The sequence below is a fragment of the Dromiciops gliroides genome, chromosome 1, assembly GCF_019393635.1.
Source record: "Dromiciops gliroides isolate mDroGli1 chromosome 1, mDroGli1.pri, whole genome shotgun sequence".
In the NCBI taxonomy this organism is placed as follows: Eukaryota; Metazoa; Chordata; class Mammalia; order Microbiotheria; family Microbiotheriidae; genus Dromiciops; species Dromiciops gliroides.
In genome coordinates this window covers 635510305-635522741 of record NC_057861.1, presented here as the reverse complement: position 1 = coordinate 635522741, position 12437 = coordinate 635510305, and positions in this window count along the sequence as shown.

Sequence of the window (12437 nt, the reverse complement as noted above, 5' to 3'; positions counted from 1 at the left end):
AATGCTAATGACAACAAAAGAGGATTTGGGTGTTTTTGTTTGTTAGTTTCTAGTTGTGGTCATTTTTAGCTAAACTGGTGGAGGGGCGGGGCTGGGAAGGGGGATTGAAAGAAGGGAAAATATACCTCTCTGGAAAGGATGGAATGATGAAAATGGACAACAGAGAGAAGGCAGAACTACTCAACTCTTATCTACTTTCTGTTCTTCTTCCAAAAAGAAGAATCTTAGGGCTGGAAATAACAGAATTTTTAAAAATGACTAGTAGGAAACTGGAACCCAAGTAAAGTAGGGAATTAGTTAAGAGTACTTTCTTGCCCTTGATTAGTTAAAGTCACCAAGCCAAGGTGAAGACTATACCCCAGGATACTGAAAGAAGTGGCAGGTGAGATTCTTTGCCCACTTTCTTTCATCTTTTAAAGATAACAGAGAATGGAAGTGCCACAAGGCTGCAGAAAGACAAATGTTACAATTTAAAGAACAAAAAAAACTAGAATGGTATCTGTTAACTTTAGGAAAGTGAGTGTGGCTTTGATTACTAGCAAAATATTATTAAAGGAATGGCCAGTGAACATTTCAAAATGGAAGCAGCTATCACAAAAACCAGCATGACTTCATCACGAACAGATCCTGCAGACCAATCATTTCTTTTTTTTTTTTTAAAGAGGATCAGTACACTAGCTGGAAGCTAGGTGGCACATTGGATAGAGCAGTGGGCTTGGAATCAAGAAGACTCATCTTCATGAGTTCAAGTCCAGCTTCAGACACTAGCTGTGTGACCCTGGACAAGTCACTTAACCCTGTTTGCCTCAGTTTCTCATCTGTAAAAAGGGGCTTGAGAAGGAAATGACAAATTACTCCAGTATCTTTGCCAAAAAAAGCACAAAATGGAGTGATGAAGAATTGGACACAATTGAAAAATGACTCAACAACAACAAAGTACACTAGCAAATGGGGGCAATCCTACAGATTTAGTTTATACAAAACTTAATAAGCATGGCTAAAATGAACATTTTATCAAAGATTTGAGTAAAGACATAGATAGCACATCCATAGATAGCACAAAGATAGGAGGGGTCATGAGCAACACATCAGATGACTGTCAGGATCCAAAAAGATTACTATAAATCTTTACAATTCTCCTTATTAAAATTCATCGGGGCAGCTAGGTGGTGCAGTGGATAGAGCACTGGCCCTGGAGTCAGGAGTACCTGGGTTCAAATCCGGCCTCAGACACTTAACACTTACTAGCTGTGTGACCCTGGGCAAGTCACTTAACCCCAATTGCCTCACTTAAAAAACAAAACAAAACAAAACAATTCATCTCACTAGAGTCAGCTCAATGTGTTGCCTAACTGCCACGGGTTCCAAAATCCACTTCAGAGACTACAAGATACACTTGTGTTAACCTGCAAAACTTCTAGGAATTTTAGTGGGCTACAAACTGAACAATGTCATAAGACAGCAGACAAATCTAATACAATCACAGACTACTTTATGAGAAGAGTAGAGTACTGGACTAGAGAAGTGATAGGTACCACTGTACTCTGCCCTAGTTAGATCATCTGCAGTATTATGCTCAGTTCTGGGCACCACATTCTAGGAAAATCATTGCTAAGTTCAAATGATATATGTAAACAGATGAATATTGATAAATTCAAATTATATAATGTATATAAAGTGCTTTTCAAACCTTACGTTATTATATAACTGTTAATTGCTATAATCATCAACGAATCAATCAAGCATTTATCACTTTTACTATGTTTCAGACACTGGGATAAGCAATGGGGATTCAAAGAAAAGTAAAAACTTGCTCCCCTCAAAGAGTTCATATTATTCTGATTTTTATTCTTAGCATTATTATTATTAATTATTTGGAGAGGCAGCATAACTGAATAAAGAGCTGACCTTGGAGTCAGGAAGACCTGAATTCAAGTCCCACCTCCAGCTGTATGACCCTGGGAAAGTCATTTAACCTCTTGGTGCTCTGGGCAGAGTTCTTTTTTTCTTTTAATTGTTTCCCCCTCAATTACATGTAAACAAAGATTTTGAACATTTGGGGGTTTTTAAATTTTGAATTCCAAATCCTCTCCCTCTCTCCCTTCCCTCCCTACTCCTTGAGAAGGCAAGCAGTTTTGTAGAGATTATATATAAGCAGTCATGCAAAACATTTCCACACTGGCCATGTTGTGAAAGAAAACAGACTATAAAAAAACAATAATAACAAAAATTGAATAATAGTATGTTTCAATATGCATTCAGACTCCATCATACCTTTCTCTGGAAGTGGACAACTTTTTTCATCATAAGTCCCTCAGAATTGTCTTAGATCATAGTATTACAGAGTCATTCATGGTTGATCATCATACAATATTGTTATTACTGTTTACAACATTCTGGTTCTGTTCATTTCACTTTGCGTCAGTTCATATAAGTTTTCCTAGGTTTTTTCTGACAGCAACCTGCTCATCATCTCTTATAACAAATAGTATTCCATCACAATCATCTACCGCAGCTTGTTCAGTCATTCCCCAATTGATGGGCATCCCTTCAATTTGGAATTCTTTTCTAGGCAAACTTTTAAGACTATAAATTACAGAGTAAGTGGCTTCTTGTACTAGTAGAGGGAATTTCCTCATTCAGAAGTTTCCTATATCAATAAATCACAGGGCCAGCTCCTGTCCCTATTAGCCAGAGATCATTCAGTGGACAGTGATCAGACTATCAAAAGCCCTTTAGATCATACCATATTATAATCAATTGGAGAAATGGAAATATTTAACCTGGAAAAAGGAAGATGGGAGACAGTGAGGGCTGTCTCCAAGTGTCTCAAGGGATTAGATTTTTTTAACCTCAAAAGGCATACCTAGGAGCAGTAAGTGCAAGATACAGAGAATTCTATTTAGGTTTGATACAAGAAAAACTCCCTAACAATTAGAGCTATGGCAGAGAGTAAGGCACTCAAGTCAAGTCTAGTCAAGTCAACAAGTATGCATTTATTAAGCTTTTACTATGTACCAGACACTTGGTGCTTAGTGCTGGGAATACAAAGAAAGGTAAAAGATGGCTCTTGTTCTCAAGTAGCTCACAGTCTAAAAAGGGGAGACAACCTGCAAATTTTTATGCACAAACAACATTATATATATATATATATATATATATACACACACACATATCTATCATATATGTGATAAATTGGAGGAAATCTCAAAGGTAAGGAATTAGCATTAAGGGAGGGAGAGCAGGAAAAAGGGTCTTATACAATATGGAATTTTAGCTAAAACTTGAAGGAATCCAGGGAAACCAGGAGGAAGAGATGAGAAAGGAGAAAGTTCCAGGACTAGGCAACAGTCAGTGAAAAGGAATGGAGTCAGGAGACAGAATGTGGTGTTCAAAGAACAGAAAAGAGGCCAATGCTGTGGGGTTATGGGTCATGTCACTGGATCTAAGTATGTGGAAGAAAGTGAGGTACAATAGAATGTAAAGATAGGAAGGGGACAGGTTATGGAGGGTTTTAAGAGCCAGATGATTTTATACTTGATTCTGGAGGTAATAGGGAGCCACTGGAGTTTATTTACTGGGGGGAGGGGTGGTGACATGGTTAGACCTGCCTTTTTGGAAAATTGTTTTGATATCTGGGGTAGGGGAGACTAGCCAGCAGGCTATTGCAAAAATCCAGACATGAAGTGATAGGGTCATGTACCAAGGTGGGCAGTGGCAAGTGTCAAAGGGGAGAAGGGATGGTATCCAAGAAATACTGGGAAGGAAGAATCAACAGGACTTGGCCACAGATTGTATCTGGGACAGTGAGAGAAAAGGAGGAAGTAAGGATGATGCTTAGGTTGGGACCTAGGTGACTAGAAGGCTGGTGATTGCCTCAACAATCATTGGGAATTTCAAGAAAGTGAATGGTTTGGGTGAAAGATAATGAGTTCAGTTTTCAACATGTTACGTTTAAGATGTCTACTGCACATCCAGTTAAAGATGCCCAATAGTAGGTTCTCCCTGAATGGTTGTCTTTAAAGAAGGTAGAAAGGGTCTTTCTCCTCCCATTTTATCCATTTCCTTACTACCCAGGGTTCAGGACCAGGCATCCAAGGGATCTCTGTCATTAAGCATCTTTTCAGGAGCCCAACTGAAGCTGGGATCGTTGCAAGGAAAATACTTTGCACATCTTCTTCTCATTGCAATTCAGTCACGTCAAAACAGCCCACAGGATTTGAATGCAATTTTCTCATTGAATTATACTAAATCCTTCAGGGAAGGAGGCGAAATTATTTAAAACCCATAAAAAACTAAAGCAACATTTCAGCTCTATATTTTAACTTTCTGATAATTATTTAGAGTTAACCTTTTCTACAGCTAAATCACAAACTCATTTTGCTGTATATCAATTGGCATGGACCATAAGCTGAAAGGGGGGAGGGGAGGGAAAAGGAGAGACATGCACACAAATAGCCGACCTGGGTGTGTGTGTGTGGGTTTTTTTTTTTCCTTTCTATATGCATTTGGGCTAAGGCAGTAATAGAAGTGTAGGTGGCATTTTGCTCTTAGAAATAAGAAGAATCAGAAAGCAATCATTGGAGCAGGAGCTGTATATAAATCACTGCTACCTTGTTATAAGTATTAGGCCAATAGATTAAAGGCGAAGTATATTATTGTGGAAAGCACTGGATTGTTACAATGGAATTGCTAAAGAGCTGCGTCACTGGTGGGGCAGGGGATGTATGCAAAGGGAGCTTCCAGCGCATCCCCCTATCTCTGCCAGCTAGGCTTGTTCTTTCTGTTCCTCACCATACTTGCAGGCTGAGCCCAAAGCACCCTGCCTACTTTCACAGTGGGAGGATGCTTTTGTTTTGTTTTTAAATTACTCCCAAAAGAAAATAGTGTGGTATAGTAAACAGAGCAATGTTCTAGAAGTCAAAAGTATTGAATTCTAGGATAATAGAATTAGGACTGGAAGGCACCTTAGAGGCTTTTAATTCCAACCCCTGATTTTAGAGATAAGGAAACTGAGTCAGAGAGGTTAAGTGACTTACTTGTCCAAGTTCCTACAGTTAGGATAACACCCCCAGCAGGATGATCTTTCTACTGATCTACTTAGTCAGAATCCCAATTCTGCCATTGCTCATGCCACCTTTGCCAAGGCACTTCCCCTCCAGGCCTCACAGATTTCTGATAAACCTCAGAGCTGGAAGAAAATCCCCCACCTTTTTTAACCCAGAGGTGGGAGATGATTTGCTCAAAGGTTCCACAGTTAGCATGGAACAAAGCCAAGGTTTGAACTCAGGTCTAATTCCAAAACCAGCCCTGTTTTCATTATAGCAACACCTACAGTGTTTCTTCATTGACCCACTGGACAGGCATATGCTAAATGCTTACTTTGTGCATGGCCTTGAATAAGTTCTGGGGGAGATAGAGAGATAAATGAGAATCAGAACCTGTGCTTACAAACTAATACAACCATTCATTCCATAATAATTAAACTTCCAACAGACACAAAGTCCACTGTTTTTCCAGATTTGGGGGGGGGGGCAATGAGGGTTAAGTGACTTGCCCAGGGTCGCACAGCTAGTAAGTGTCAAGTGTCTGAGGCCAGATTTGGACTCAGGTCCTCCTGAATCCAGGGCTAGTGCTTCATCCACTGAGCCATCTAGCTGCCCCCCAAAGTGCACTGTTAAAGACAAAAGTTCTGGGATCAAATCCTGACTGATGCTTTAGGTGACACTTAGGATGACTCACTTTTTTAATTAATAATATGCCAGGCCTTATGTAACCCCCTGTGTGGGGATACAAAAAGAGGTAAAAGACAGTCCCTGCCCTCAGGGAGCTAACAATTGGATTCAGTTTAACTGTCTATTAATAAACGAGTAACTTGATTAAGAAAATTTAACGAGAGGCAGCTAGATGGCGCAGTGGATAGAGCACCAGCCCTGGAGTCAGGAGGACCTGAGTTCAAATCCGGCCTCAGATACTTAACACTTACTAGCTGTGTGACCCTGGACAAGTCACTTAAACCCAATTGCCTCACCAAAAAAAGAAAAAAGAAAAGAAAATTTAACGAGATGGCCTCTCATGTCCGTCCTAGCTCTGTGACTCCACAAGCGAGTTAATCACCTTTGTTTTACAGATGAGGAAACTGAGGCCTAGAAAAGTTGTCATTGATCTCTTAATCGCCAACTCTAATGGCCTTTTCTCAATCCTCATCCTTCCTGATGTCTCTGTAACCCTTGACACCGTTGATCATCCTCTTCTCCTACATACTTGCTTCTCTCTGGGTTTCCATGGCATTATTCTATCCTGGATTTCCTAATTATCTGACCTGCTCCTTCTCAGTCTCCTTTGCTGGATCTTCTTCCAGGTCACACCAGCTAATGGTAAGTGTCCCCCGGGACTCTGTCCTCTATCCTCATCTCTTCTTCCATGGATTCATCTAACTCTATACTGATGATTATCAAATCTACTTATACAGTCCTAACATTTTCCTGATCACCACACTTGCATCACCAACTGCCTGTTAGACATCTTGAACTGGATGCAATGTGGACATCAGAAATTTAACGTGTCCAAAACTGAACTCTTTATCTTTCTCACCAAACCCTTTCTGAACTTCTTTATTACTGGTGATGCTGCCAGGTCCCAATCAAGGGGTCATCCTCAGCTTCTCTCTCTCCGCCCCCCTCTTTGTCTCTCAGTCTCTGTGTCTCTCTGCCTCTATCTCTCTTTGTCTCTGTGTCTCTCTGCCTCTGTCTCTCTGCCTCTATCTCTCTTTGTCTCTGTCTCTCTGTCTCTCTCTGCCTCTATCTCTCTCTGTCTCTGTCTCTCTGTCTCTGTCTTTCTGTCTCTCTGTCTGTCTCTCTCACACATATACACTATACAATCTATCACCAAGTTTTATCAGTTTCACCTGCATAACTAATATCCTATATAACTAATATCTCATCTACAGTCCCTCCCCTCTTTTGACTCTGACACCACCCAAGTGCAAGCCTAAATACCTCATGCCAGGATTATTGCAATAAGCTTTTGCTTGGTCTCCTTGCCCTAAGTCTCTCTCCACTCCAGTTCATCCTCTAACCTGCTGTCAAATTGATCTTCATAAGCATAGGTCTGTCCACCTATCCCTATTCAATAAACTTTTTATTACCTCTGGGATCCAATATTAAATCCTGTTCAGCATCAAGGCCCTTCATAATCTGCCCCCTCCCACTTTGCCAGTCTTCTTAAACCTTACCCCCAGATAGACCATAACCCAGTTGCACGAGCATCCTTGCTGTTCTTTGCACAACTCAATCCATCTCCTGATTCTATGCATTTTGACTTGACTGTCACCCATACCTGAAATGTTCTCTCTCCATCTCTGCCTCTTGGCTTCCTTCAAGTCCCAAATAGAATCCTACCTTCTACAAGGCGACTTCCTGGTCCCCCTAAGTGCTAGTGTGCTAATTGGCTATCTACAACTTATTCTATTTGTATTTTGTTTGTACCTAGTTCCTCACATGTTATCTCCCTCATTAGATTAGGAGTTCCTTGAGGGAAAGGTCTGGGGTTTTTTGCCTTTGTACCCCCAGCACTCAGTGGAATATAATAGGTGCCTAAAAAGTGCTTGTTGACTGACTGACTGACTATGGCTCTAAACCCAATGGGTTTTTTTCCTTTGAACACTAATTCTAAATCCAATACTCTATCCACTACACTATGCTGATGACTGAACATGCAAAATATCTTTTGATAATCCAAATAAACTCATACATTTGCCAAGAGATGCTTGGGGAAAAAAAGAAGAATAAATAATCATCGAATAAGCTGAGTTCTTCAAGTATGGATGAGTGGAACAATATGCCCATCAATTTCCACAATAGGTGCAGGGTGGCAATGATAATGGAAATATTGTGCTCACTCTTCGAGTTTTTGCTGAAGTTTATATTTTCTTTTGTGTTATTACAGTCTGTTCCATAAAGACAATTTGTTAAATATATAACTAACTGGCTTTTTTTTACACTTTTGTAAGAATTTTCATATAAATAAGTTTACAAATCAGAAAAAAAGAAATCCTTTTAAACTGCCTTCAGTTATTAGCCTTTGCTCATTGTTCTCAACAACCCCCAGAAGGATGTTCTGCCTCTATTGAGCTGTTACAGAGCCTCTCAAGACTAGGGGTTAGGCAGCCATGGAGGTAGCCCCATGATGGAAAGTGAATCCTGTGCAATTTGGGAAATAGAGGAAAGGAGTTATTATATAGAGAGAAATCAGACTTCACCAAGGCAATAAGCCAAGATTAAGAGCATTAGGTTTAGAGTTAGAAAGTCCTGAATTCAAATCCTTCCTCAGACACACCAGTTGTGCGATCACATGGAATTACTCATCTGTCAAATGAGGGAGGTTGGATTCAGTGACCTCTAAGGACACTTCCAAACTTAAACCTATCATCTTATGAACTTGGAAGCTACAGGACAAATATTGTCAGATGGCAGCAACTGAAGGAGAAACACAAACAAAAGCAGAAATCACAATGGGAGGCAAGAAAGGGCCAGGAAGCAGGAAGGGCTGACTATGAGGAAGAAATACCCAGGACAAGGCTTGATGGACAAAGGGTCAAGTTAGAAAAAGAACTCAATTTGACCTGTCCATGAGGCAGCTGGGTGGCATAGTGGATAGTGTGTGGGACTTGGGAGTCAGGAAGGCACCATGTTCAAATCCTGTTTGTGATACATTCTGTCTGTGTGATACTGGACATGTTATTTAATCTCATTTGACTTCGGTTTGCTCATCTGTGACATGGAGATAGTAATAGCACTTACCTCCCAGTGTTGTGAACATCAAATGAGATAATACATGCTCAGGGCTTTGGAGACCTTAAAGGACCATAGGAATGTTTATGATGGTGCCTGGCTGCGTGTATCTGGCCCTGCTCCCCTCATAAGGGAGAGCCTATAATCTAGCAGGCTACAGCTGACAAAGCACTGGCTTCAGAGGCAAAAGACTTGCCTCCATCTGCTGCTATCTTTGTGCTCTTGGGCAGCTCCCTTCAAGCTTCTAAGCCTCAGCATCCTCACCCTCCAGATGAAGAGGCCACACTAACTGGCTGCTGAGGCTCCTTCTAGCTCTAAATCTACAATTCTTTAGCCCTTCACTTAGGGAGCCACTGCCCTCGTGGTTCTCCATATCAAGAGCAGAGTCCCTTTGGCATCAAATGCCAATGCCTCCTCCAAGTACAGAAGTGACTCTCGGCTTTGGGAGCACAGTGTAAACTGGAGCAGGTCTTACCAAGCCAGAAAGGCTTCCAGTAGGAACCCAGAAAAGGACTGTCATCTTGAGGGTAAGCCTAGCTAGGTATGGAGAGAACCATCACTAGAAGAGCAGCAGCCAACTGACAAAATTTTTTTGGCAGCAGCTACTCCTGGAGGATCATCTATCAAGGCACTGAAGATTGAAAGTAACATCACTGGAGGGAGTAGCTACATAGATGAAGTTTTCTAAAGGACTCTGTCCAATTCAAAAAATATTTCCCAATTATCTGTTATTTGTCAGACCCTGTGATAAGGGAGGAAGGGAGGGAAAGAGAGAGGATGGAGGGAAGGAGGAAGGGACAAGGGAAGGAGGGAGGGAAGGAGAGAGGGAGGGAGGAAGGAAGGGTTGAGGAGATGAGAGGAGGAAAATGAGGAGGAGAGGAGGAGGAGAAAAGATAAAGATGAAGATGAAGGAGGAAGAAGAAGAGGAGAAGGGGAAGAAGAGGGAAAAGGAGGAAGAGAGGGAGAGCAAGAAGAAGAGGAGAAGAAGAAGGAGGAGGAGGAGAAGGAGAAAGAAAGAGGAGGAAGAGAAGGAAAAGGAGAAGGAGAAGGAGAAGGAGAAGGAGAAGGAGAAGGAGAAGGAGAAGGAGAAGGAGAAGGAGAAGGAGAAGGAGAAGGAGAAGGAGAAGGAGAAGGAGAAGGAGAAGGAGGAGGAGGAGAAGGAGAAGGAGAAGAAATTGGCATTTGAGGAGCTGAGGTGGTCATGAAAGATTTCACTGATGATGTGGCACATCAGCCAAAACTTGGAGGGAGAGAATTTCAACAAGTGGAGATGAGGAGGGAAAACATTCTAGTCATGGGGTATGTTCTATATGAATGCATAGAGGCAGACAAGGGCAGAATGACATTAGGAAACAGCTAATAGTTCAACTTGAGAGTGCCTTGAAGAGAACTAATGTGAAATAAAGATAGAAAGGACATACCCAAATCATGGAAGATCTTAAAAACCTAGCTAAGGAGTTTGTAAGTATTGAAGTGACCTAGTACAAGGGACTGGGGTCTAGGTACTAGGGGCCAGGGTACACAATGAAATCACTGTAATATGGTTCCATTTATAAGATTTCTCTGAATGCTGCTCTAGGACTCAGGGCAGGGTGCATGCATGTGATGACCGTATTTTCCAAACCAGATACATAGAACACAAGAATCCTAACTTTAGAACTTGAAAGGATCTTGAAAGTCATTGAACACAATCCTCTTGTTTGATATATGAGGAAATTGAGGCTGTAGGAGTTTAAGGGACCTGCCCAAGGTCATCCAAGTAGTGTCAAAGGCAAGATTTGAAGCCAGGTCATCTGACTCGAGAGCCAGTACTCTTTCTACTGCACCAGAAAACAATTCTAATCCAGAAAGAAGAAAGAACACCTTTAAACCTGCGCTTCTGGGGAAAGACCAAAGGATTATTGGTCGTCTAGCTTCATGAAGAAAAAAGGCAATGGGGACTTTGTAACCATCGCTATGGAGAGCTCTGGGATTCGAATGAACAATCTGAATGAACAATTACTCCATCTTCCAAACACCTGAGATTCCTGACAGGGCCTTCAACACTGTCCAGGCTGAGGCCTGAGCTGAGCATCCATCATATATATATATATATATATATATATATATATATATATATATATATATCCTTTTCTTTTTTTGTTTTTTGGTTTTTTGTTCTTTGTTGTTTTGTTTTGTTTTTGCAGGGCAATGGGGGTTAAGTGACTTGCCCAGGGTCACACAGCTAGTAAGTGCCAAGTGTCTGAGGCCAGACTTGAACTCAGGTCCTCCTGAATCCAGGGCTGGTGCTTTATCCACTGCGCCACCTAGCTGCCCCACAAAGCTTCAAACTCTTAAAGGTTTAATAGTGTTAAGCCTTAAAAGTGCAAAGTTACACTAAGACTTCAGGACACTGTATTTTGGTGCAAGTTCACATTGAAGGAGCTGCAAATGTTCCTCCTTGGTGGCAGGATTGGGGGTTCTTGAGTCCCTCACTTCACCTTCTGCATTCCCCTCTAGGGGCTGCATGTGGCAGGGCATAAATCATTAGAGCTGGAAACGTGCTTAAAAATCACTTGGTCTAATTCCCTCACTTTACAGAGGAAGAAACTGAGGCTCAGAGAGCTCAAGGTCATCCAGCTATTTAATGGCAGAGACAGGATTTGAACCCAGGACTCCTGATCTATAGCTTGGTGCTCTTCCTTCTATGAGACCCTCCCTCTCTCAGAGACATACCAAAAACACACAGAGAGATAGATACGTACACCATCTCCTAACATACACTCATACACACAGGAACATGGAGGCAGTTGTGCACCTCATACATAATCATATAGCCCACACTTCTATCCAGAGATACACATACATCAGATATCACACACAGACCTGCATGTTTGTGTAGAGACCATGCAGACATATCATACATGCATACACTCATATACTAGGACATGCTTGGGAACACGTGCCACATACACTCACACATACACCCACAAATACACACACACATACATGCATGTACACACATACAGTGAGACCCTCCCCCCTCAGCCACACATGTACACACAGATGCACCACCAACATGCACATAACACTGAGACTCCTACAGAGACCACACACCTATACTCCCAGCTGCTCTCACCACTGCAGGATCCAAACCAAAATTCCCCAGGAAAAAACAAACATCAGCAGTTTCCCTGAAAGCCTCCAGAGAAGGTAGTTGGCTCTGAGCACAGAGATAGCAGCCAAATCACCTGGTTAGTGTCCAGATCTTGCTGCTGCCCTCAAACCGTCCTAATGCTCTGCTCTGGTACTTGTCCACAGTCAGGGTCCCTTTCCCCTACCCCGGGGAGGACAAATAATCTCCACCGTCCCCTTTCCCCTCACCCAGTGCAGCTGTGTAAGGCTCTCTCTGCCTTTCAAAATGCCAAGTTTCTTTCAAAGCTGAAACACAGTCCTCAGGGCATTCAAAGGCCTACTTCTCTCCTGGGAAAAATTTTGCAGGGTTAACCTGATTCACTCCAAGGTAAATTTCTCATCCTCCATCCCTCCCACCCTTCTTCAACCTCACCACTCTGCCTGTGGGAGAGCAGTAAGTGGATTGATACAGAACTCCAGAACCACAGTTTTACTTCAATACAAGAGCACTTATATTGGATTCAAAAGATC